The 23,551-nt window shown below is 35.5% G+C and overlaps 1 protein-coding gene and 1 pseudogene across 11 annotated transcripts in view; both read right to left on the bottom strand.

The window, feature by feature from the left end:
- SPAG16 (sperm associated antigen 16) overlaps positions 1 to 23,551 on the bottom strand; it is a 911,935-nt gene that overhangs the window by 580,871 nt on the left and 307,513 nt on the right. The window lies entirely within an intron of this gene.
- LOC144305783 (formin-1 pseudogene) overlaps positions 17,242 to 23,551 on the bottom strand; it is a 43,648-nt pseudogene continuing 37,338 nt past the window's right edge.

A 23,551-nucleotide genomic window follows, 5' to 3' on the forward strand; every position in this document is an offset into this window, starting at 1 on the left:
TAAAACAACCTGAGTGTGATCACACTAGTGAAACCAAATAGTTTTACCACTCATCTTGACATGAGTAGTGTGATGTCATGTCTGCTTGACATCCTTGACAGGGCTGCTTCTGCTGTTATAGCTCCTGAAACTTTCAAAGTGAATGCCAAATGCCAATTAGTGACCAGTGTAGTGTGATGCCTGCAGGGTCACATTTCTGATAGAAACTGCCAAGATCCCAACTAATTTTCATATTGTCCAATAATTGATTGCAATGACTTTCAGCAGCTAAAATTCTGGGGTTTTTTGTTTGTTTGTTTGTTTTTGTTTGTTTCAAAGCAAAGATTAGCTACTAATCAAAGTATTCCCATAGCTACACACATTCAGTAAATTATGTTTTGGGTAGGAAAGGTTGTGTTCAGTTATCCTCGCCTACAGTAAATCTAAGGCCAGAAAGCAAAGGCGGCTAATGAAAGGTACTTAATAAGCCAGCTATCATCGTGGGGAACCCTGCTGGAGAATCTGCAGTATAGGACACATCCACTTCAGAGATATCTAATTTTAGGCATGAGGGAAGTGAAATATTTGTACACTGACTCCTGCCACTCACTGATTGAGGGCTGCTCCTAGTAGGTTTAATGCCCCTCACTTCTTGACTGCCACAGGGGTGGGCAAAGTAGCCTTTGCCCAGGGAAAGGAAGTCCCTAAGGATTTCTTTGCCCATCATGTTGGCAGTTGGAAATCAGATTGGCATGCATTGATGGGGAAAAGGGCAGAGCACCGACCGCATATGCTACAGGGGTTAGAAGTGTTCAAAAGAGATATCGCTGGGCATAATCTCTTGGGGAGGGATGAGGAAGAAAAGACATTCTAGAAAGATAAAATTTAGAATAAGGTATTGATAAGGTAGGTAGTTAGACATGAACTAGAGGCAAGGATTATGATATCAATCATTATGATAAATAATATAATATGCATTTGCCTCTGACGATATAATATATGCAAATATATTATAATAAATCTCGGGTTACCCAGGGGCAGAGGTAGAGGAGAGCACATGCCTTACACCTGTGGCTCTTGTTCTGTTAGCCCCAGGTCTTGGAAGCCACAAGGTCAAGATTTTGTGCCCCCTGGGCTTCTAATGTATAACATATTTGCATAACGATTATAGCCCCACCCCCTTGTTGAAAGGCTGCTGTGACAGTTGCCGTACAAACCATGTAGGGTGAAAAACTCCCCCTCCTCTTATTTGGTGAGACGAGTCCACCAAAAGACTGAAGGCTGTCCATTAGAGACCACTCTGTCCATGATGCAAGACTCCCCCCTCACCCACAAGAAAGGAAAAGGCCCCTGTAGCTCAGGGCAGCTGCCACCTGTGGGCCTGCCAGCTCTCCCACCTTGAGATTGATGTAAACGCTCCCCGCTCTCCATTCAAGACCTGAGAAAAAGCTTACATAAGGCAGACTAGTTCAGAGTAATTTAATTTCAAATTGAAGTTAGTTTTGTTGCTGATTCTCTGTTACCAGTTTTTTAGTACATGAATACTGGATCCGTACCTTTGTCACTGGTTCCATGCCTGGGTATTTCAACATTTCTCAACCCTGGGCTTTTGCTTGAGTCTTTAGTTTATGTTCCTTTTCTTTTGGTAACGACCCTTGCTATAGAGAGTTTCCTGGTCTGAAGTCTGGACACCTAATTTCTCCTTTATAGCTGAAACTTTTACACACAGCCCAGTTCTTCTGCGTGGATGACACATGATACTGACTTGACAATGTCAGTCATACTGCATGTTACTCATATAGTGATTGCAATGTTGTCATGTCCACCGGCCTCCTTGTCCAGCCACATCCTAATTTTGACCTTTTAAGCTGACCTTTCTTACTGCCATGCTTTTGTCAAAAGCAGGTAGTAGTAATTCTGTTTCAAGTACTAGGTGCGCTAAAGGCTGCCAAAGTTTTTTTGGCTCACTCTCTGTCTACCGTCCTATTTCCTCTTGGCTTCTAATGTTTGCAGTCTGTGTACACCTTTCCATTTCTGGCCCCAGATAGCTAAAATGTTGGGCCTAAAATTTTAGAAGTGAAGAACTCTGGAGTAGTTAGGAAGACATCTTTTATAAATCTCTCATTTCACACATGAGGTGGTGTGGTCCAATAAATGTACACTCAGTTGCTCAAACTGGCACCAACTTTGAATTCAGCTTTTCTGATCCTTAGTCCTACAGCCTTCCAAAAAAAGAAGGGATGCATTTTTCTAAGTTGTTGTTGTTCACTTCTGTCCTCCATCCACCTGTACCTTATCCCTCAAATCTGAGCTCAATTTTTCTCCTTTCTGAGCTCCTTTTCTCCCATTTTTAAAAATTCTTATTTTGTATGTAGTTATTTTCACAGAATTTAAACTATAATTAGTCGCTAATCACTTTTGTGTGATTGTTTTTTCTCTCCTTGAGGGTAGAGGACATTTCCTATACTATGGTAATTTCCATCTTAGTTACTGAAATACCAGTTACATTTAGAAAGAAAAAAAATACTTTTTATAAGTAACGTGTTTTACATTTTATTATATCATTTCCTTTAAAATAAAGGATTGCAATGTGATTGTAAGTCAATCACATATTTAAATGCATAAACACTTTATTAAAAGCTTCTAGTGGTTCTTTCATTCTTTCTGCTTCCAAGGAAATTTGTGATTCTTGTATAAGATAAAATAAGGAATCATTAACATAAATGAATACATTATACCCTGATAATCTTACCACTTCAACATGAAGCTAATTAGCAATCTTGAAATTACTAAGTGATTGGCATACTAGGGTTCACTACTTGACTTGTACTTTTCCATGATAGGAAAAAATATACACAGTTAGTAAGGCTCAATGCTGACTAATGAAAACTATGAATAAGTCAGGACATTCATAATTTGCAGTGAATGGTTATTACTAAGATTCATTATTTAAAGAAGGAGAATGATATTATATAATTAAGTACCTTAACCAATCAGGTCAATGGAAGTACAAATTTGTCAATTACACCTATAATTCAAATTATATCACCTCATAATGGCCAACACTAAATATGAAATATAAGCACTTATGTTTTCTTCTTGGTTGATTGGCAAAATATACTGTTAAAATAGGAGTTATAGCAATAACAATAGACGTCTTATTAAGGACTTACTTGGGTCATGCACTGGGCTAGATGCTTTACATATATCTTAGGTCCTTCCAACATCTTTGTGAGGTAAATATTTTATTCTCTTTTTTACAAGACAGAAACCAAAACCTTCAGAAGTTAGGTAATTCCACAATGCACATCTTGCTTATTGAACAAAGAGATCAGTTTGTTACTCTGAATTGCTGTATCTATTTTCTCAAATTTTAGGAATAACATCACTTACTTCCGAGAGCTACTATGGAGGATATTAGCAGATAATGGATGTTAAGATGTCTGATACAGTGAAAGCATTAAAGCAAAATATTTAGGATACTTCTGGTGTTCCCTTTGTCCTATTCATCTTAACAGCTCAAAGTATGATCCCCAGAGCACTACCTGGAGACTTAGAGAAACAGGATTCAAGAATTCCTAAGTCCTGAGTCAGAATTTGCATGTTATGAAGATTGTCCAGGTGGTTGCTATGTACATTGAAGTTCAAAAAATGCTGCTTTATAAGGTAGGAGGATGTGGAGAGTTGCATTTGGCCTTATAGAAACAATTATCTTTATTAATCTATCTTTAGTAAACAATTCCTCTGTCTTTCCAACTCTAAGTGAATCAACAAACTCTACAAGGAAAAAAAATAAAGCACAAACTATGAACCAAAAGATGTACAGCAAAGGAAAGCAACACTTCAAAGGCTTAGAATATGAAAACACTGAAGTTCGGGGTATGACTGCATTTCTGTTTTTCTCACTGATATCAAATAACTTATATATTCACATGTCAATACATTTTAATTCTGGCTGTGTTTACCATTCCAGGTCCTACAGATTGCAAATAGAATTTTTAGAACTATGTGGATGACAATATAGTGACAAGACAATCCCAGGATCTATAAAGTGTAGCAAAATGTGATTTAAGTTGTATAGAGTTAATCTTGAAGGTAATTAGGAATGATAGATTAAAGAAAAGAAATTAAATTGCCCTCACAAAAAATACTACCAAAAATAAGCTGATTAACCCTCAAAAGGCAGTTGGTAAATGATTATAAATGATGCCAAAACAATAGCAATTTAAGACATTAACTTCCTGGCTGGGAAGATTCTTGTTCTCCATCTTGGTTAAGGAAAACATCTTTGTTCATCTCTTTTTCCCCCACAATTTTCCCTTGAATCCAAATTTGGGGTTTGCTTCTAGATTCAAGCACTTTTCAACTTATAATTATAGGATTTGTTTATAACCTGAACTTCTGATACCTCCAAATTATCTTATATACCAGTCTCTTAACAGTTCAAGCCATGATACAATAGAGTTGTGTATCAATCTATAAATCATTTATCTCTCTCCCCATTTTGATATGTGGAACAGTGTTTCTGCAATACATTGATTATTTTATTGCCTATTAACTCTTTACATAATTGGAAAAATCAAAATTTTAACAATAAGTTTGTCTCCAAATGTCATACGTTTGAGATAAAAATGAAGTAAACCAAAAAAGTTTTAACTTGACTTCAGCAGACTTACTGTATGTTTAAATATGAAGGAAGGAGAACCAAATTAGAGAACATGTATGAAATACAGAAAATAAAATATCAAAAATGTCCCAGAACGTGACACCTTTGATGGAAGCCTTAAATAGATAGATGGGGGAAATTTTAACCCTTGGTATGTTTTTTCACTTCCTACTTGAAATAATATTGCACATTGTAGTTAGCTGTCAATTATTTTCCTACTTAGTTGTTTTCATCCATCATGCATGTGGAATGCATGACATCCTAGTATCCTCTGCACTTGTATCATGCCAAAACAATAGTTTTGTCAGTAGACAACAAAATCTAAAGGATCTTTCCTATTTACGAAACAGCAATGAAGTATCTTGATGAGAAACCAGCTTTCTCTTTTAGAACAGCCATGTGGTTTAGTGGTGTGTAGAAATTACTTCAAAGAGCCATATTGGTAATGTTACGTAGATGGAAAGAAAAGGGTCTAGTAGAAGATGGGTTAGTATCAACTGAGAGCTTTTGTGTGTGAGGAATTGTGCTAATCTCTTTAATAGGAGTCCTTTTCATGTAATCCCTCTACAAACCATGAAGAAGGTACTAGTGCTTCATAGAAGAGTCAGAGAAGGTCCAGAGGGTTTATATTACTTTCTCTAGGATAAGCACAAGGTGATAGGACCCAAGCTATTCCCACCTCAGCAAAGTTTCTTAGTCATTTATAGTACATAGTGCTAAGTATCTGCCATGAATTTTCTAATGTAATCCTTACTCTAATTTTATGATACTCTTAGTTTCACACACAAAATATCAATGACACATATAAGTCTTTCTTAACCCTACCTCCGATCAATACTTAGGTTTTATCTATTCTTCTCATACTTATATCTTGAATCTCTCCTCTTGTATCCATCTCCATTTCCTAGTTCAGACACTTATCAGTGCATAATAGTCTTTCTAATCTACCCATTTTCTTCCACTCTTGTACCCCACTAAACCAAAATACACAGTAGTCAGGGTGATCACACCAAAATGGAGATTCCATCATAGGAAAAATTATTTTGGAATTCTTCAATAGCTTCTATCAGCTAAAGGACAGGTAAGCAATCTGTACATTGAACAGGGAATTAAAGTTGTAGAAACCACTTTATTATTTCTCTCTATTTATTCAAACCTGCTTAGGGGAGAAGCAGAGTTCCCTATGTCAGGTACTTGATGAAAATTAGAACAGATCCCTGACATTTATCTTTACTTCCAGCATATAAAATAATGGTTAGGATCATGTACAATACTCTGGAACTAGACTGTCAGGTTTTAACTTCCAATCCTTCAGTGTCACTTACAAATTACTTAACTATTCCTCTGTTTTATCCTCTATAAGATGCAGAATATTACCAATTCTTACATCCCAGGGCTGTGGTGAGGATTAAAAGAGTTAGTAGAGGTAAAAGCTCTTAGAACCATGTTGGCATATAATAGGGGCCCCTTGTGTTAGTTCCTACTACAGGGAATGGGAAAATTAGGGTAACTTAAAAATCAAAGACATTGTTTGATTTAGTAATTACAAATTCCCTGCACCATACAGTTAATCTAGGGTTCCAAGTTGGTTCAACTGTAAGATCTTTTATCCCCTGGCCCTATCACCTATTAGCTGCTGTTTCTATCTCCCCTCTAGGATCAAAGTGAAGGAAGAAAATAAAGATGAGAAGAGCATGAAAGTTATTACCTGACTAGAATTATTGTAAACTGGCTTAGCAATTTTTTAGCCTGACAAGTTTTTTAAAGTTTTCTTCCCCCTTATGGATGCTTTTGTGAGTTCTTGGTAGACACCAGGGAGAAAATTGAATGCACTGAGAATATTCCACTGCACAGTCCGAGGCATAAGATATAGATTTCCTTCTTTCTTCCTTTTCTTTTTTTTTTTTTTTTTTTAACCCAAATCAACGTCTGGTTTTCTTTCCACCTAGTTCTTGGAGACACTTTACCTCTATAGTTACTATCTTAGGCAGGATTTACTATGGACCCAAGATCACTTCCTCTTCACATCCACCATCATGGAATAGTTGTTATTTATCGAATAGCTCAGGTAGCTAGAAGCAAAGCTTTCTATCCTCCTATAACATCTACATTTCTTATATAATAGAACTTGTGATATTTTGTTGTCCTGGCTTTTTGTGACTATTACTAGAATAAACTAGGCTGGAGAAAGTGCAAGAATAATACAACTCTAAACTTTGTTCACAGTTTCCCCATGACAGATAAACTTTTAATCAAATGTCATTTGCTTTTCAAGTTACTTCTTGATTTTAAAATATTAAAAATACCATGTCTTGTTGAGTCTAGTCTAATATAATAACCATGATATGTTATCCACTTTAAATTTTCTCTTTTTTAGTTTGGCTTGAAATGAACAAGGCAGAAGTTTTGGCCCAGTTGTCACATCATTGACACCTTGTAGTGATTGGTCCAAAAATCTGGGTTCTTTATTTTTCTTTTCATTAGGATACTTGCAATTTCTTCAGAGTCCCCACTGGTGACCTCCATTTGTTATTTTTAGACTGTGATTCCTCTCCATATAGGCAAGTTATAGCGTCTTTTAGTATTCTGCTTCCATCTTCTTTTTGCCGTGGTCACTATGTGCCTTCAGAAGGTCATCTTGGACAAAGCTCTTTTCAAGATTTTTCATGCTATCTTTCTTGTGTGGCATCCACAGCCAATCACAAGAAATATGGCCCCTCCCTTGCCATCACAAGAAGAGTCCCTTAATGCCTAGGGTGTCAGGTAAGCATGGCAGCTAGCTATTCTCTTGCCTCAAGACACTTTTATTTTTATTTTTGTAGTAAATCATGAACTAGCTTTCATATTGCTCCACACCTAGAGGACTCAATCAAATTCTCGGAATTATTTTCTTGGAGACATCCACCTGTGGTATAGCAGGAAGGGAGAGAGCTCTTCCTCCCAACCTAGAGAGAAAGGAGGGCAAATGTCACAGGACTCTGACTTGTGTGAAAAATATCTTCTTTTCCAAATCTCACATTTGAATGAATTCTCAGTCCTTTTTTAAAAATCAGGTGTGGAGGGTGGGTGATATTACCAGAATCATTTCTCAACACTTTTTACAATTCTGGCATAGATGATTCAGCATCTCAGTGTGGAATGTGAGGATAAGTATACTGACTACTGCCCATGTCATAGAACTGCTAAACATTTTAGAACTGCAATATCAGTGGAAGTCTCCCTTTAACACTCATACATTATTACCTAAGATATTTTCAAAGAGTGTTGGAATAGTACCTATCATGCTAGTACCTTGCTCTCCTAGCCCTTAGCTCAGTATCAGTGCACAAAAATATTTATTAAATAAATAATAAATTAAAATGGATTCAATCTTGAGGCTATTACCCATAGGTTGATAAATATATTGACACATACTTATGGCTACTGTATGTATGTAATTTATGTATTATGTATGTATGTATATGCATCACACATAAATATGCATACATAGTTACTGTGTCACACTATTCTAGGAGATATGTGGTCTATATAAATTGAGTTACAGTCTTGAGAATGCTATTTACATAGATAATAGAATAGTATGTCCCAAAATTGTAAAAACCCTTGGACTTTCTACCTGTATCATAAATATGCATTCTTTCGGCACCTGGATATATTTCATGTATTTAGTTTATCATATTTGTTAAACATCTACTATATAGTAGGAGTATATTAGATGATATAGATGGCGTTAGAAGTCTACAGAGATATGTAAAACAAACAAGTAATTACAAGTACATGAAAAAAATATATAAATATAGAAACAATTAGAATAAATTGCATTTAAATGTTAATAATTATTTTGTTTTGGTAACTACAAATGAGTTTTTATTTTTCTGTTTACTTCTAAATATTTCCTTATATATGCATGCATGAATTTTATAATGAAAAATAAACACTATTCTAAATGATCTAAGATGCTGATATTTTAAGTTTTCAGATCAAGCCAACACATATTTACTACCCAATATTTAAAGACAATTTTAGCCAAAACAATTTATCTAAAAATCACCTTCTAACACCTGAGAGAAAAATCCATCAACTTGAAAATTGGGTGACAGGCAATAAGCTGGAAGACTGGGCCATGCTAATTTAGTTGTTTATGATCCTGTGCCACCAAGGAAACATCAATAACAAATTATTGACTGAAATTGAAGCTGAAGATTTATGCAGTCTGTTATAAGGAATATCTAGAATAATTAGCATATTACCAACACACTAAAACATTTCTAGTCACTTCCACAGTTTTGAGGGTTGTTTTGTTTTTGCTTTTGTTTTTAATTCTTGTATCATTGTAATTTAAAATATCACCAGAATGGATTGTTGCTGAAAATAAGCTATTTATTTACCTACTGTTTATCTAGCATATAATGAGGAAACAGTATGGTCATTAGATGATGATTTAAAAACTTACTAAATGATAAATTTCAATCACATCCTATAAGGATGAGAGGAAAGAAAATTAACCACATTGTCAACATCTTGAGTTACTTCGATACTAGTCTCAGCACTTAAGATGAACTCTTAATACAAATGGTATAGATTACTTGAGTAATGAGCTTATTGATCACTGAAGTTTTGCCATGAAACTTAGAGGACCTCAGAGAAAAACTATTGAATCTTAGACCTTAGGAGAACACCCATTTCACTAATATCTACGAAGAGAATTATGTAATATTTATTTACAACTAGTTGCCATAGCAATTTGTCAGTGTCCTGACAATAACACATGAGCACAACACATCCATACAGTGTGATTCACATCCCAAAGTACATTTTTGGATGTTGAGTTATAATGCTTATGACAAATGTTACATTATTACTCAATACATAGATACAGATTCACAATCTGGTGCTAGAGACGTAAGAGACCTTATGTTTAGATATAATAAGTGAGGCTAAAATTATTAAATAACTGCTTGTGAATTAAATATAATTCTGTAATTTTCCTTAATATTCATGTCATCGCTTATAACTTTAAAATTTTTGCACAGTAACTTGCACACTGGTAGTTTCAATAACAAAATAATATACGCAAAATACAGTAAATTTTATTTTCAAAATAAAATTAATTTTATTTTCAACATAACTCATTCTTGGAGTTAAAAATTTGCATTTAGGCTATGGTTAAACAAACTAGTATATTCTAAGAAATGCACTTACAAATGATAAAAGCAAATATACTCTAACAACTTTTTAAGGAGCATCTGACTATATTCATACTTGTTTATAACTTTTCTTTATTGGTTAATAAAATTCTATCTTTTTAACTTCAAAAGCCAGAGAGTTAGGTCCATAATATTAGTTTTCAGTAGTATTACTTTTCCTCCTAGCATCTTGATTTCTTTGTAATATTCATTAAGTTGGCACAAGTAAAATGAAACTCTATTTAATCAATGGAAACTTTTATCATGAGTACATGACATAGTCTCAAACTTTGATAAGCTGAGGCATAACTCAAAATACTGGATTTTTCCCTTTTTTAAAATTTAATAACTTGTTTTTGAATTTGCAAGAATATGTTCAAATACCCCAAATCTGGAAGCAAATGGTCTTTCCCTCCTGTAAACAGACCTTACATAAGTATCATAGAAAGGAGCCTCAAACATTCCTTTTCAGTTTTATCTGCAATATCTATGTCTCAAACCACAAATTATTAAAGAATAATTTTTAAAAATTCAGGTTTTGTGATGGATAAGTGATGCCAATATATGACAAGGTCACAGAATGCATGAACTGGTTATCAAATACCATGGTATTAGCTTTTGCTCTATGTAAAAGCTATACTGGTAAAATTCAAGGTAATTGTTCTAGTTTGGGGAATTTTATGAAAAGTGTCTGTCACATAAGTCCATCTTATGGCAAAGGATACATGTGACCTCCAGAGGCATTATTACTAGAAATATGAGTATAAGCAAGGCAAGTAACCAGCCAGGTCCTGCTCATTCAGCTGGTATTACAGATGTTACATCAATCTACATGAAGAACTTACTCAGAGACCCTAATTAGTAATATGGGACATGAACTATCCCCTTCTGTTTCCCCTCATATAGCTGTCATTTAATATTTCAGGAGAAATAGATATCCTAACACTGTTAGAATATTAAAAACATTCATGGAAACTTTACCACTTAAATACTTTTCTTAAAAGTTACTATTTTTATAAGTGCTATGCTGAGCAGAATATTTTACTGTGAATAGTGATTTGGTTACATTTAGTGACATGTTTAATGAAAACATTTCAAATTCATAGAGATATCTTTAAGTGATCTTTGTTTTGTACAGTTAATTAATAACACTATATTTTGCTAAATGATGTTTTTGTTCATCCTTAAAACTAGAATATAAAAGTAATATATAGGTGGTACTAAATTTACAGATATGAAAATTTTTACTCAGTCTACATTAACCACAAAATTGTGATTTAACAGCTTTGAAAGAAAAATAATTTTAATTTGGTAGAAAATCTTAATTGGCTTTCATTGATTCTCAGATGTCAGAGTACCAACCTATAACTTAGATAGGTAAAATCATTTATATTTGTTTTCATTGACCATTGGAAGAAAAATATAGGACATGTATTTCTGGAATCAACAAATTACCAGTGTTATCACAGAACTAAAACCTAGTCTTGATGTATTACATTAGATTTTTCTTTTCTGCCTTCAATGTTTATAAAGAGAGATAAATGAAAATAATTATAAGTGAGCTTACCCATTAGATTGTGTCCATTTTCTTATAAAATTAGAAGAATGTCATTTACTGAGAGTCAAGATATCCTTACATTCATTTGTATAATTGTTCATTTATTCAACAAATATTTCTACATTTCAGGCTTGGGATGGGCAATGAGGTAAAATGATGAGCAAAACATGCAAAGCCCCTTCCCTTATAGATCTCAAAGGCTACTAGTATATACACGGGGGCGGGGGAAGTAATCATTAAAAAATATGGTAGATATTATAATTTAAGAAAGACAAGATATTACAGAGGTACAGAACCAAGTCACCCATTAATTAATGGGAAGTCAAGGAGAAACTTTCATAAAAGAGTAATTAATATCTAATAATTTTTTAAATATCTAATAATTTAACATTAAGAATCAGTAGGAGTGAGTCAATTAACAGAATGGGAATATGAGATCTAAGATGAGAGTGGGAATAGAATGGTACATTAGAAGAATTGAATAGGGATTTTTTTTTTTAAATGGCTTGAGCATGATCCAGGAAGTAGCAGAATGAAGATATAAGAAATGGTCATATCATGAAAGGTTTTGTAAGCAACGTCTTAGAGTTTGGACTTTACCTCAAACTAAACAAATGAAAAGCAACTATGATAGCCAACCTCCAAAATGGTACCCAGTGATCTTTGATTCCTATTATTCACATCCTTTTGAACCAAACCACTCCTGAATCATAGGCCCACAGAAATGGTGAAGAAAGGAAGTGATTTTTTGTTGTTTTAGGCAACAAAGTTTTGATGTGATTTCTTACATAGCATTAGTTATGTATTAGTAGTAACCTACTAAAGTTTTTGTGTGTTTTTTTTTAAATAGGTAAAACAATGAGATATTTAAACATGGAATGCCATGATCAGATTTTCATTTCAGAAAAATCTCTTTGGCTACATTGTGTAGAAAGGCTACAGAAAGACAAAATACCAGGTAAATAGACTATCTTAGTATTTCAGACAAGAAGTGATGGTACCCTAAACTAGAATAAATATTTAATATTATTGCATTTGTCTTCACTGTTACATTTGCATTTACTGATATTTTAAAAATAAAATATGGATTCTTTCTGGACAATTTTTAGAATGATAACAGATGAAAATTTAAAATCAATTATCATCTAGACTTCTCATTTAAGTAAACACTCAAGAAACCTCATAAAAGTATAAACAAGTGAGTAAAAATTTTATTCACTCAACCATTATTTGTTGAAGCTATGCCAAATGAAAATATACCCTGATACTTTTCTGCCTCCTGAAGTTGATGTCAGCTATTCAGTAGACTGACAAAGAGCCCCAAAAGTGCTAACACTTACTGACCCTGTCACCTCAGTTCTGCAATGACTGTGGAAATCTCCACTGTGGTAGTGTGCAATAACCACACTCAGCAGCAATTTCCAAAATGATACACTTTACTTTGCCAGGTCTGTAGCAGATGCAACACAATTTGCCAAAGCACAAGAGAGTAAAGTGGAGCTTATTTCTTTACTTTCCCTGTAATTATCTGTATTATTTGAGATATCGATTCAACTCACTATTCTCTATAGCAAATTATTTTCTCTGATTGCCAGTATTTTTTGATTTGCATAAGTCCTGGATCTTTTTTTAAAAGGAAAGTTGGTTTTATTAGGAGCTTGCTTAATGTTTTTCACTAAAGTACCAAATATCCCTACTATGACTGACCTTTTTCCTCATGTTTAAGTGACAGTTCTAAGTTGCTGTAAGTCCTCTTTCTTAAGACTAAAAAGTAAATTTATTATGTTAAGGGAGTTTAAAAGTACATTGGAATGCTAGAAGAATATTAACTGTGGTATTAAATGCCCTCTACTTAGATTTTTGCCTTAAAAAAATGCTTTCTTAAGAATGCCATTAATGCACGAAGCTTCTAAAACAAAGTTATTCCAAATCTCTTCCACTGCATTCATGCCTACAATTACATCTACTCTGTTCCCTCCCTCCCCTCCCTATAACTTCCCCCTCATTCTTTCTAAGTAGATACCATACAATTTTTAAAAAAACTTTAGCATTTACCTCATCCACATCCAAAAGACTCTTTTCTATAAAGGAATAAACTGAAGTACAGATGGATTAAATGTCCAGATTAACATGACTCAATTTAATGTCAAGGCTAGTCTAAATATGAGTTTCTTAAATTTTGTTTCAATTTTTTTTTCTAATTCCTGTTGCTACTTCCATACTTCAGCTTGCCCTAATCTTTAGTGTGAATAAATTCCATCATTTCCTTGACTACATTTATGGCCAAGCTCAGTTCACTGACCACACTACAAGTAGAATCCGTCTTCTAACATATAAATCTGAATGTCAGGCCCATCTTAATACTTCTCAATAACTCCTCAATGCCCTCAAGATAAAGTTCAAATTCACTGAATTGGCTTTTTCTTTTAAATGTCCTCTATTTCCTTCAAATTATATTCAAATTATTTTTCCTTCAACTTTGAAAATGAATAAATAATCATTGTATCTAACATTTATCAAATGTTTAGTCCAACAAATGGTAAACTTAAATCCAAAACAGGCATGTTGCTAGGTTCTTCACAAAGTTTCCGGAGAGAGAGCTGACCTATGTGGTTAAGTAATGGGCTATGATGTCATTGTCTAGGCTCCAGTCCCAGCTCAACCTATTACTAGCTGTGTGTTACTAATCCTCTCTTTGCCCTGCCTCACCTGCTAAGGGAATGAAAGAAATTAGCACATGTAAAACCTGCCAAAAAAAGGAGTACTTAGTAACAGTGGCTATTAATTCTTGGTGCAACTCTATGGTGAAGTTACTTTTATTATCTTCACTTTGCACTTGAGAAAATTATCAAGGAGAACTTTTCATATCTGATGGTAAAGCTGCCCCGTGAATAAACAGACAGGAGACAAGCGCTGAGAAGGATAGCCATAGGAAGAAGAGGATGGGGGTGGGGGGCATTCTTTCTGGGTTGTCTGTGTAGTCCCGATTTTATATCTAGGAAGGCATTCTCATAAAGTAGGTGAATATTGTGCAAGTTTGTCCCCCTGAGAAGCAGATGCCAAGCCAAAGTGAGAAGTACAAAATTACCTTGGAAAGTAGTATCTGTGAAGAAGCAGGAAAAAGGACTGGGCAGGGGAAACTGCCAGATAGCAAGGAGATCTGACAAAGTCTCTGGCACTCAGTTGGGAGCCTCAGAGCAGAGATCACCCCTTAGAGAAGTGCCCCATTGAAAGGAAATGGCAAGGTGCTTATACTAGATTTTGGCTTAGTCACTTACTGAGGCTCCTCGTAGGAGAAGATGGCCCTAACTCAAGCTGAGGTGAACCTGAGTTTAATGGATGCTTCTCACAGCTGGGCAATGAGTCCTTTCTTGAAAAGGAAGCTGATCTGTGTACCTCTGAAGCATCTGCTACCGATGGTAAGAGCCACTCAACTGCTAGCCAAGAGTAGGAGAGACTTCTGTCAAGATGTTTTTATCCTGGAGTTCCATATGGAACTGGGACATCAGTAGAAATATGAGGAATCACACTAGATTCTGGGTTTGTTTCACAGTTTTCTAACACCTAGTTTTAGTAAAATCTTTTAAATATTGGTGTTCTCTTAGCAAATGGAAGATCAAAAGAAGTGCCATTTGACCACATTAGATCAGAATATTACAAAGGGAATAAGTAGCAGCACTAGAGAATAGGATATTGAAGTCCCTAATACTCTGAACAAACTAGTATCAGCAAGGCCAGTCTAGATTGTGCTTCAGTAACAAATGACTCCAACATATCTGTGAAATTATAACACAAAGATTTCTTTCTCACTTATCATACATATCCATTGTTGGTTGCCTGTAGCTTTGTCATTAGCATCTTCTTTTAGGACACAATATGTCCCCTTATCATAGGAGAGGGGAAAAGAGAATGGCTAAGCATGTACCAACTCTTAAAGCTTCTACCACAAACCAAAATCTTATACTTTTGTTCACATTTCATTGACCAAAACACCCCATATGGGTATACATGAGTTCAATTTTTATGGCCAGGTATAATCTTTCCACAGAGAAGGGTCGAACGTACAGGTGAACAATAACACAGTCCATGATAAAACCCAGGGAGGAGCCCACTTCAGTGAATATGGGTGCCAGCACTACTTACTGTCAGGCTTCATCTCCCATGAGGAAGTTATTTTATTTAGGGCCAATCTTAAATCTTCTTGACTTATTTCAACTAAAGAAACAGGCCTTTCCAAAGAACAGTCAAAAGAAAATCCACTTTGAAATTTTAATTTTGTAAAATTGCTCTCTTGTAATTCAATAAATTGTAACATGCTCAGATCTCAGCTTCTGTGTGCTGCAGATTATGATATATTATGAAGTATCATTATATGATGAAAAATTTTTGAAAATTTAAAAAGACTCTACAAAGGTGTACTCTTATTGTTCTTATATCATAATTGGTATTGCCTCCCCTTCCTTTTGGTCCCAGTTGGCTTCTTAGGTTCCCATGTCACTGCAGACTGTAATCCTCTTTACATATAGATCATCTTTAAAAAGATGCAGAAATAAAAGCAATTTTAGAAACATCTAAGAAATCCTCAATAAAATGAAATGGAGAATTTAAACAATCTGTACAAGGAGAGAAAAGGGGCTTCATACAGATATTGGAATTGTTATCAACAGACAACACTCAGTTTCATTTAAGACAATCTTTTTTTTTCCACTTGGTGCATGATGCATTAAAAATGAAAAAGAATGAAAATTGTTTCCTCAAAGTGAAAGAACCACAGAGAAATAAATGTAATGTCTAAAATATAAAGCTTCATGGGCATGATTATCCTTTCATTAAGATGTAAGCAACATTCTAGGAAATGTTGTGGTCCTAATTACAGTATGATGGAATATACATTTGTCTCAAAAATAACTCACTTGAGAAATATGTAATATTCATTATAACAGCCAAAACTTTTAAAAAGACACAAATATGGTGTGTTATTTTTCGATATCTCATAAATAATACCTAAAGAGTTCAGGCTAGATTTTTCAAAAGAAGATAGGATGCTTTGAAAATGAGCTAACATTATGTATAAATTCCATTCATATGTATTTTAGTGAAGAAATACATATATATCTATGGAAATAATTTCTTTAATAGTTCTTTAATAGTTAGAGACTAGGGGTACCTGGATGGCTTAGTTGCTTTGGCCTCTGACTCTTGGTTTCAGCTCAGGTTGTGATCTCCCAGTCATGGGATCAAGCCCCGTGTTGAGCTCCATGTTCAGTCCAGAGTCAAGGCATGAAAGTTTCAATCCAAGCCATAGAAAGTTAGATGCCTCTAGTGCTCATGTGCCATCCTAAACCTGATTGTTTAGTTTCTTCTTTCTTTCTATCCCTTGCTTCATTTCCGCTCTGAGAAGAGTGGCCTGAATTGAACATGAAACACTCAAGGTGGCAACAGGCAAAGGATCCCTCTATCCATTCTGGACCCATATTCTTAGTCCTGGGCCATGAAAAGCTGAGTGAGGCCCAGGGGCTACAGAACCCCATATGCTTATCTGTGGTTTGCAGACCCAAGAGTCCAGTCAAGGCAAGAGTCACTCAGTTCCCCATTAGAGCTCTAGGTTTTCAAAGGTTGTAGCATGACAATCCAAACCATTCAGCAAACAACTCTAGAAAGGGAATAGAGAGAGAAACAAGCACATGCAAAGAGGATAAAAAGGTCACATGCCAATTGGACAGAGAAGTGGAGGGATTTGGGGGAAAATCTGGCACATTCAGGCTGTATTTACTGGATACAATATTTAGAAAAATCAATTTTAATTCTAACATCTTTTTAACTCCATCAACAGAACTTCAAACACAGCAATGATTTCTTCCTTCCTCAGTTACCCTTTTGGCCAGAATGTTTAGTCTAGGAAGAATTAACAAGCTGCTAGAACAAGAAAGGAGAATCATGAGGGATGAGGAAAAGGTTGAGACATATATACAGAAGCATAAATCTCCTGGCTGCTTTCTCCAAGAGTCAGGTCATTCTGCTTCATACAATAGGTGATGAGGATAATGGTGCTATGACATAGGTCCCAGCACAATTTTGGTGCAATTGGTACAATTATTCAGAGCTGGGAGGCAGAAATTATACTTCTCACTTTGGCCCAAAGAAAGATGTTCAAGCATACTTACTGCTCAGTTTATCCAGCAACTTCAATTCTTCCTCTTTGGATGCCTTGTAATATTTTATTTTAACCAATTCATCCTTGTAGGCTCTATTTTCATATAAGGCAGCCAGGGTCTCCAGATCAACCAGAGTCATCCACATTAAAAATGACCTGTTGTAATCCTTTGTTTCTAAATGCAAACTAGGTATCAAGATTCCCACAGTTTGAGATTGTTTTCCATGCAATAACTTGAGGATCTTTTCAACCTTTTTTTTTTTCTTTTAGGTCTCTGACAGAGGTTTTTTTTCTTCTGCCGATTTGCATATTTGGAGAATAAATACTCAAATTCACTAGTATCCTGAATAGGTACTTCCTTCTAAGGAATCACAGAAAGTTGGTGTATCATTTTGGCTTTTTAAAAATCACTTATTTGTATTCTAGTCAAGTAAAAAGGCTTCATGGGACAACTTGGCTCAATGTGTGGCCTACAAGGATTTTGGATGGAAGAAAGGCCAACTCTGGAAAAAGAGTCCAGGAGGAGGTGGGAGTGCATGTCCTGGGGGTGTTGGAGCAGGAGGAGGCCCCCACTGTTGGGCAGAGTATGGGAGTTCGGAAGTGGTAGCAGAGGAGTTGGAGGCCCAGCACTTGGTGGTAGAGGAGGTGGTGGAGGTGGTGGTAGAGGTTCTGATGGCAAAGGTCCAAGTCCAAGTAGGAGAGAAGGGTGGGGAGGGATGGCTGCTGGTAGGGGTTTTGTGGGAAGGGAAGGTGATGACTTTTGCTGACTCAGTGAGATGCCTTCCACAGACTGAAGTGGTACCTGGATGGCTTTGTTGTCATTTGGGGGAGACAGTTGGCTTAAAGAGGAGATATTCAGCTTTTCGGGTATTATCTGGTTACTTCTGGTTATCTTGCCCTCACTTTCACAGTTTTTGAGGAAAGTCTCTTTGTCTGGATGCACACATTTCTGTGCGTCTTTGGAGAACTGTTATTTTCAGTGGAGATACACATATCTCTCATATCTCACATTCTCCTCACCACCAATGTTCTATCTTGTGTTTGAGATTTTCATGAGTAAACAATGCATGCTCACGTTGGATATGAAATGCCTAAAGTTCAAGCCGAGCCTGTACATTTTCAATTTCAACTTTATGTTCCCTCTTCAAGTATAATATAGCAGTTTGGTATTCTGATGTGGTGTACTTCAATCCCACCTTTTCTTCTGTGTCTTTCATCTTTGGGGGTGGTCAGACAGCTTGGAGTCTGCCTAGCATCCTATCGTTCTCCGCTCAGCAGGCCTGGCTGTGGTCAGGCTTCTTTCTGAATGGCATCCTCCTTAAGCTCATTTTTCACATCTTTGAAATAGAGTCATGAGACCAAATAAAAGAGAAAACCAGAGACATCCTTAGGCTTTTCTTTCCATTTGAGTTTTATATCATCTTCCCTGCCTTCATGGCATGGCAATGTATTAGTTTATTATTGCTGCTATAACAAAAGACCACAAACCTAGTGGCTTAAAATAAGCTGAATTTATTCTCATCATATCACCTTCTCTTATTCTTTGACAAAACTTCCTTCTGCCTCCCTCTTGTAAGATTACATTATAATCTTAATGTGATTACATTTAGGACAGATTCAGAAAAAAAACAAATAATCTATCTCAGGATCCTTAGTTTAATCATATTTACAAAGTCCCTCTTGTCATAGAAGGTAATATTTATAGGTTTCAGGGATTATAACCTGATATTTGAGAAGAACCATTATTCAGCCTACTAAATGGTACAAGTCTTATAATATATAATAATGTTGTCTTATTTCACTCTAAATATATGACCATAAATGACAAATAGCATTTGTTAATGCTCCACGATCCCACTATACTGTATACTTAGTCTGACACTATCCAAAATTAGTATTTCAAACCTCCTCCTTTTTCCAGTGATTGCCCTACCTCCAGCCTTAGCTCTTTTCCACTTATTCTCTCTTCTCAAATGATGATCCTGATAAAATAGATTCAGTGTAAAGCTTTCCCATTTTCATTATAGAATGTACCTGCCTACCTATAACTAGGCTTATATCCATCCCCCCTCTGGTTTTTTTGCATTAAATGAAATGTCTCTATTCATATCAAATCTCTCTATTTGTGCTCTAGCTCCCACTGCTGCTCACTCCTCATGAACTTGGCTCCTGCAATTGTCTGCTCTCTTGCATCATCTTTACTGAATCAAATCCTAGCAGTATACATATTCTAAAATCTTCTTATTTTAGAAAACCAGCTTTTCTAAGCACACTTCCCTGCAGCTATAATTCCTCTTCTTGGTTCACTTTCACAATACACTTATTGGAAGACACTGTCTATTGTCTGTCTTTTCTCCTTCACAGAGAAAGAGAAAAATGATTGACAGATTAAGAATGTATTTAGAGGACAGCATCAAAAACACTTGTTGATCTATTTGATGCAGCAGGTAAGTAAAAGAAAGGAACAAGAATAACTCCTAGTTTGGGTTTTTTTTTTTTTTCACTTGAATAATTTTGTGGTATCATTCACCGAATTGATGAATATAAAAGAGGAATAATTTTAAGATAAAGTTGCAGAGTCAGTTTTTTTCCATATAACTCCATCACTCAACTGAAATAGCTCTTAGAACAAGTGACCCCCATGCTCCAATGCTAATTTCAATAGCTATTTACTCTTTTAATTTTGCTGGATCTCCAGCTAAATAGTTGGTTATTTGCTTCTTCTTGAATGATTTTTTTGGAAATATTTTATTTATTTATTTGAGAGAGAGAGAGCGTGAGTGAGCACAAGTTGGGGGGAACTGCAGAGGGAAAGGGAGAAGCAGGCTTCCCACCAAGCAGGAAGTCCAATGCAGAGCTCAATGAGGGATTCAATGCAGGGCTCAATCCCAGGATCCCCTAAGCCCCAGGATCATGACCTGAGCTGAAGGCAGATGCTCAACAGATTGAACCATTTAGGCCCTCCTTCTTGAACTATTTTTTCTTGGCTTCTGTGGCATCACCACTCTTTTTGGCTTTTCCCCTGCCTCACTAGGTATTTCTTATTTCCTTTCTTTGATTCTTCTATTATCTAAAATCCTCTTTCATCTAAATATTGGAGCGTCCTGGAGCTATGCCTTGGATTTTTCCCCCCTTTTTTCTCTGTATAATGGCTCCTTAAATTATTTCACCTGGTCCCATGGCTTTACAACCCATATGCTATTGGGTCTCAAATATTAATGGCCACTGCTGACCTCTCTTCTGAACTCTAAACTCATATTTCCACCTGCCAATTAGACACCTCACTTGTATGTATAATAAGCATCTCAGACTTAACATGGCCAAAACTTAACTCTGATTGTATCTTTAAAAAATGAATGAAATCTTGCTGTTTGCAATGATGTGGATGAAGCTAGAGAGTTAGCTAGTTAGTTATTATGCTAAGCAAAATAAGTCAGTCAGAGAAAGACAAATACCATATGGTTTCACTAAAGTATGGAATCTAAGAAACAGAACAAATGAGCAAAGAGAGAAAAAAAAGCAAGAGAAAGGCAAACCAAGAAACTGACTCTTGACTGTAGAGGACAAACAAATGGTTGCCAGAAGGGAGATGGATGGGGGGATGGGTTAAGTGGGTGATAGGGATTAAAGAGTGCACTTGTGATGAGCACTGAGTATTGTGTGGAAGAAGTGTTGAATCACTGTGTTGTACACCTGAAACTAATATTATACTGTATGTTAACTGCAATTTAAATAAAAACTTAAAAGAATAAAAGGACCCACACAGGTACTCATTATCTAATAGATGAACTTGTCTTAATATCTTAATATTCTTCAAAGCATTTATTACTAAATGAAATTAATCATATTTTCCTATCAACTGATCATCTCCCCACCCCAAAAAAAGAATATAAGCTTTCTGAGAATAGGGTACTAAGATGCCTTATTCATTCCTGATATCTAAGAAGCTAAACCAGTACCAGGTACAAAGTAGACAATAAACAGATATAAAATGAAAGAATGAAAAATGGAGGCTTTGGGAGCTGGTATACTGAGCACAGTTGAAGGAATTAGCCTACAGAAATACAGCATTTTTTTTCTTTGCTACCTTATTAGTGTAGATAATTTGGTAGATGAGGAAAGTTAGGAAATTTTAGAGAGGTTCTTCTGATGGTCATTGTTTGGAAAAAGAGTAGAGGCATAACCTCCAACTAGTAAACTGGACCAAATTTAATCTACAAATGTGTGTGTGTGTGTGTGTGTGTTTTAGGTTTTTTGTTCTTTTGCCTTACATAGAGCATGGAAGAATGAAATAAATTTTAATATTTATTAGTTAAGAGTTTTGACATGATAAATACATATTTCTAGCTTTTCTTTCGTGAATCAAACCCCTGACAGCCCTGAGCCCATGTTCTAGCATGGAAACTATCTAGTCGAGGTGAGTAGCAGCTGCCCCATTTAGATAGGGTCTACAAGTGCCCACCGTGTCCACTTCACTCATTTCACCCTGTCTCAGGCCCTGCGCACTTAGAAAAGCAACCAACTTAGCATGACACTAAATAAATGTTCTACCACAATAACTCTATAATCTCAAGTCACTCTGTATATAAAGCTTCATTTCCAAGGGTATACTTGGTACTTTTTTGACTCTACTTAACACTTAGTTGCCATAAGACTCCATTCTGTAAGGAAAATAATGTAGAATAGGGGTAATGTTAGGTTAGAATCTGTTAGTAGCACTGTAAATTATTTAGCAACTGACATCATGTATTCTTGCTCAATGCCATTGTTTTGTGGTTTTTTTTTTTTTTTTAAGATGTGCAGGTTGCATGGTACGAAGGTAAATAAAACAGAAATAGTCTCGTCTATAAAGCAAACATGTAAAACATGATTTTTCGGTGTGCTGCAGTGTGCTGCTTGGTCTTAGCTTGGCTTTGGTTGCAAATATAGGCTAAATTTTAGCCTTTGCCCTTTGCTCACGTTATGACATGTCAGTCTGTATGCTGATTCTGTGCTCTCTCTCCCCAGACGGATGTTTCTACGTACCCCCAGTAGTTATGCCTCATTGCTTTAAGCTGCATGTGCTCAATGACTACATTCACTGAGCATGAGAATTGATAAACTGTCCAATCACACTTGCAAAATGTTCAAATTGAGAAGGAGTCAAAGAGGATTAATATAAAATTTACATACATTCTAAGCTTACAGAAGCATGTTCAGCATTTTTCTTTGTTATGGTTTGTTTAGGAATGCATGTTGACATGTGAAATAGAAGACAAATATTGATGATTCTTTTACAATGAAATCAAGATTCTGGTTATATATCAAAAATAAATCTACCTAAATGTTTTTAAAATTCAGACCCTGCGGTTTTAAAAGGTTTTCAGTGAACATTCTTAAAAAGTACTTTTTTCCCTTAAAAACTCATGGCCATTTTTCATATCACTTACTTAACTAAGAAATGAAATATAGTTTTCAAGATAAAATGTCTTTAAAGGAATAGTAAGACATCACTCACAGAAAGCAATTTGAGCTGCGTTTGGACACCAAACGTAAGTCAATGTCTATCATTTTCTCTTTTTTTAAAAAATATATATTTTATGTATCTTGAACACAAATTCAGGTCAATCTCCAGCAGATATTCCATTAAATAATGCCAAACTGATGTTAATAAATGTATAACTGTAATTATGTTAACTTTTTAATTACCCAAAAAAGGGTATTGTAACAAAGCCTTCTATTAAAAAATCACGGCTACATCCTTTTCATTTTAAATTCTATTTTGTTACTTTTATTTTTAAAAAACCTTAGAAAGTTTTATTTATTTTTTATTTTTTTAAGATTTTATTTATTTATTCATGAGAGACCCAGAGGCGGGGGGCGGGGGAGTACAGAGACATAGGCACAGGGAGAAGCAGGCTCCATGCAGGGAGCCTGATGTGGAACTCAATCCTGGGTCTCCAGGATCACAACCTGAGCCGAAGGCCATTGCCCAACCACTGAGCTACCCAGGCGTCCCTATTTTGTTA

This window comes from Canis aureus, chromosome 36 (genome assembly GCF_053574225.1).
Source record: "Canis aureus isolate CA01 chromosome 36, VMU_Caureus_v.1.0, whole genome shotgun sequence".
Classification (NCBI taxonomy): Eukaryota; Metazoa; Chordata; class Mammalia; order Carnivora; family Canidae; genus Canis; species Canis aureus.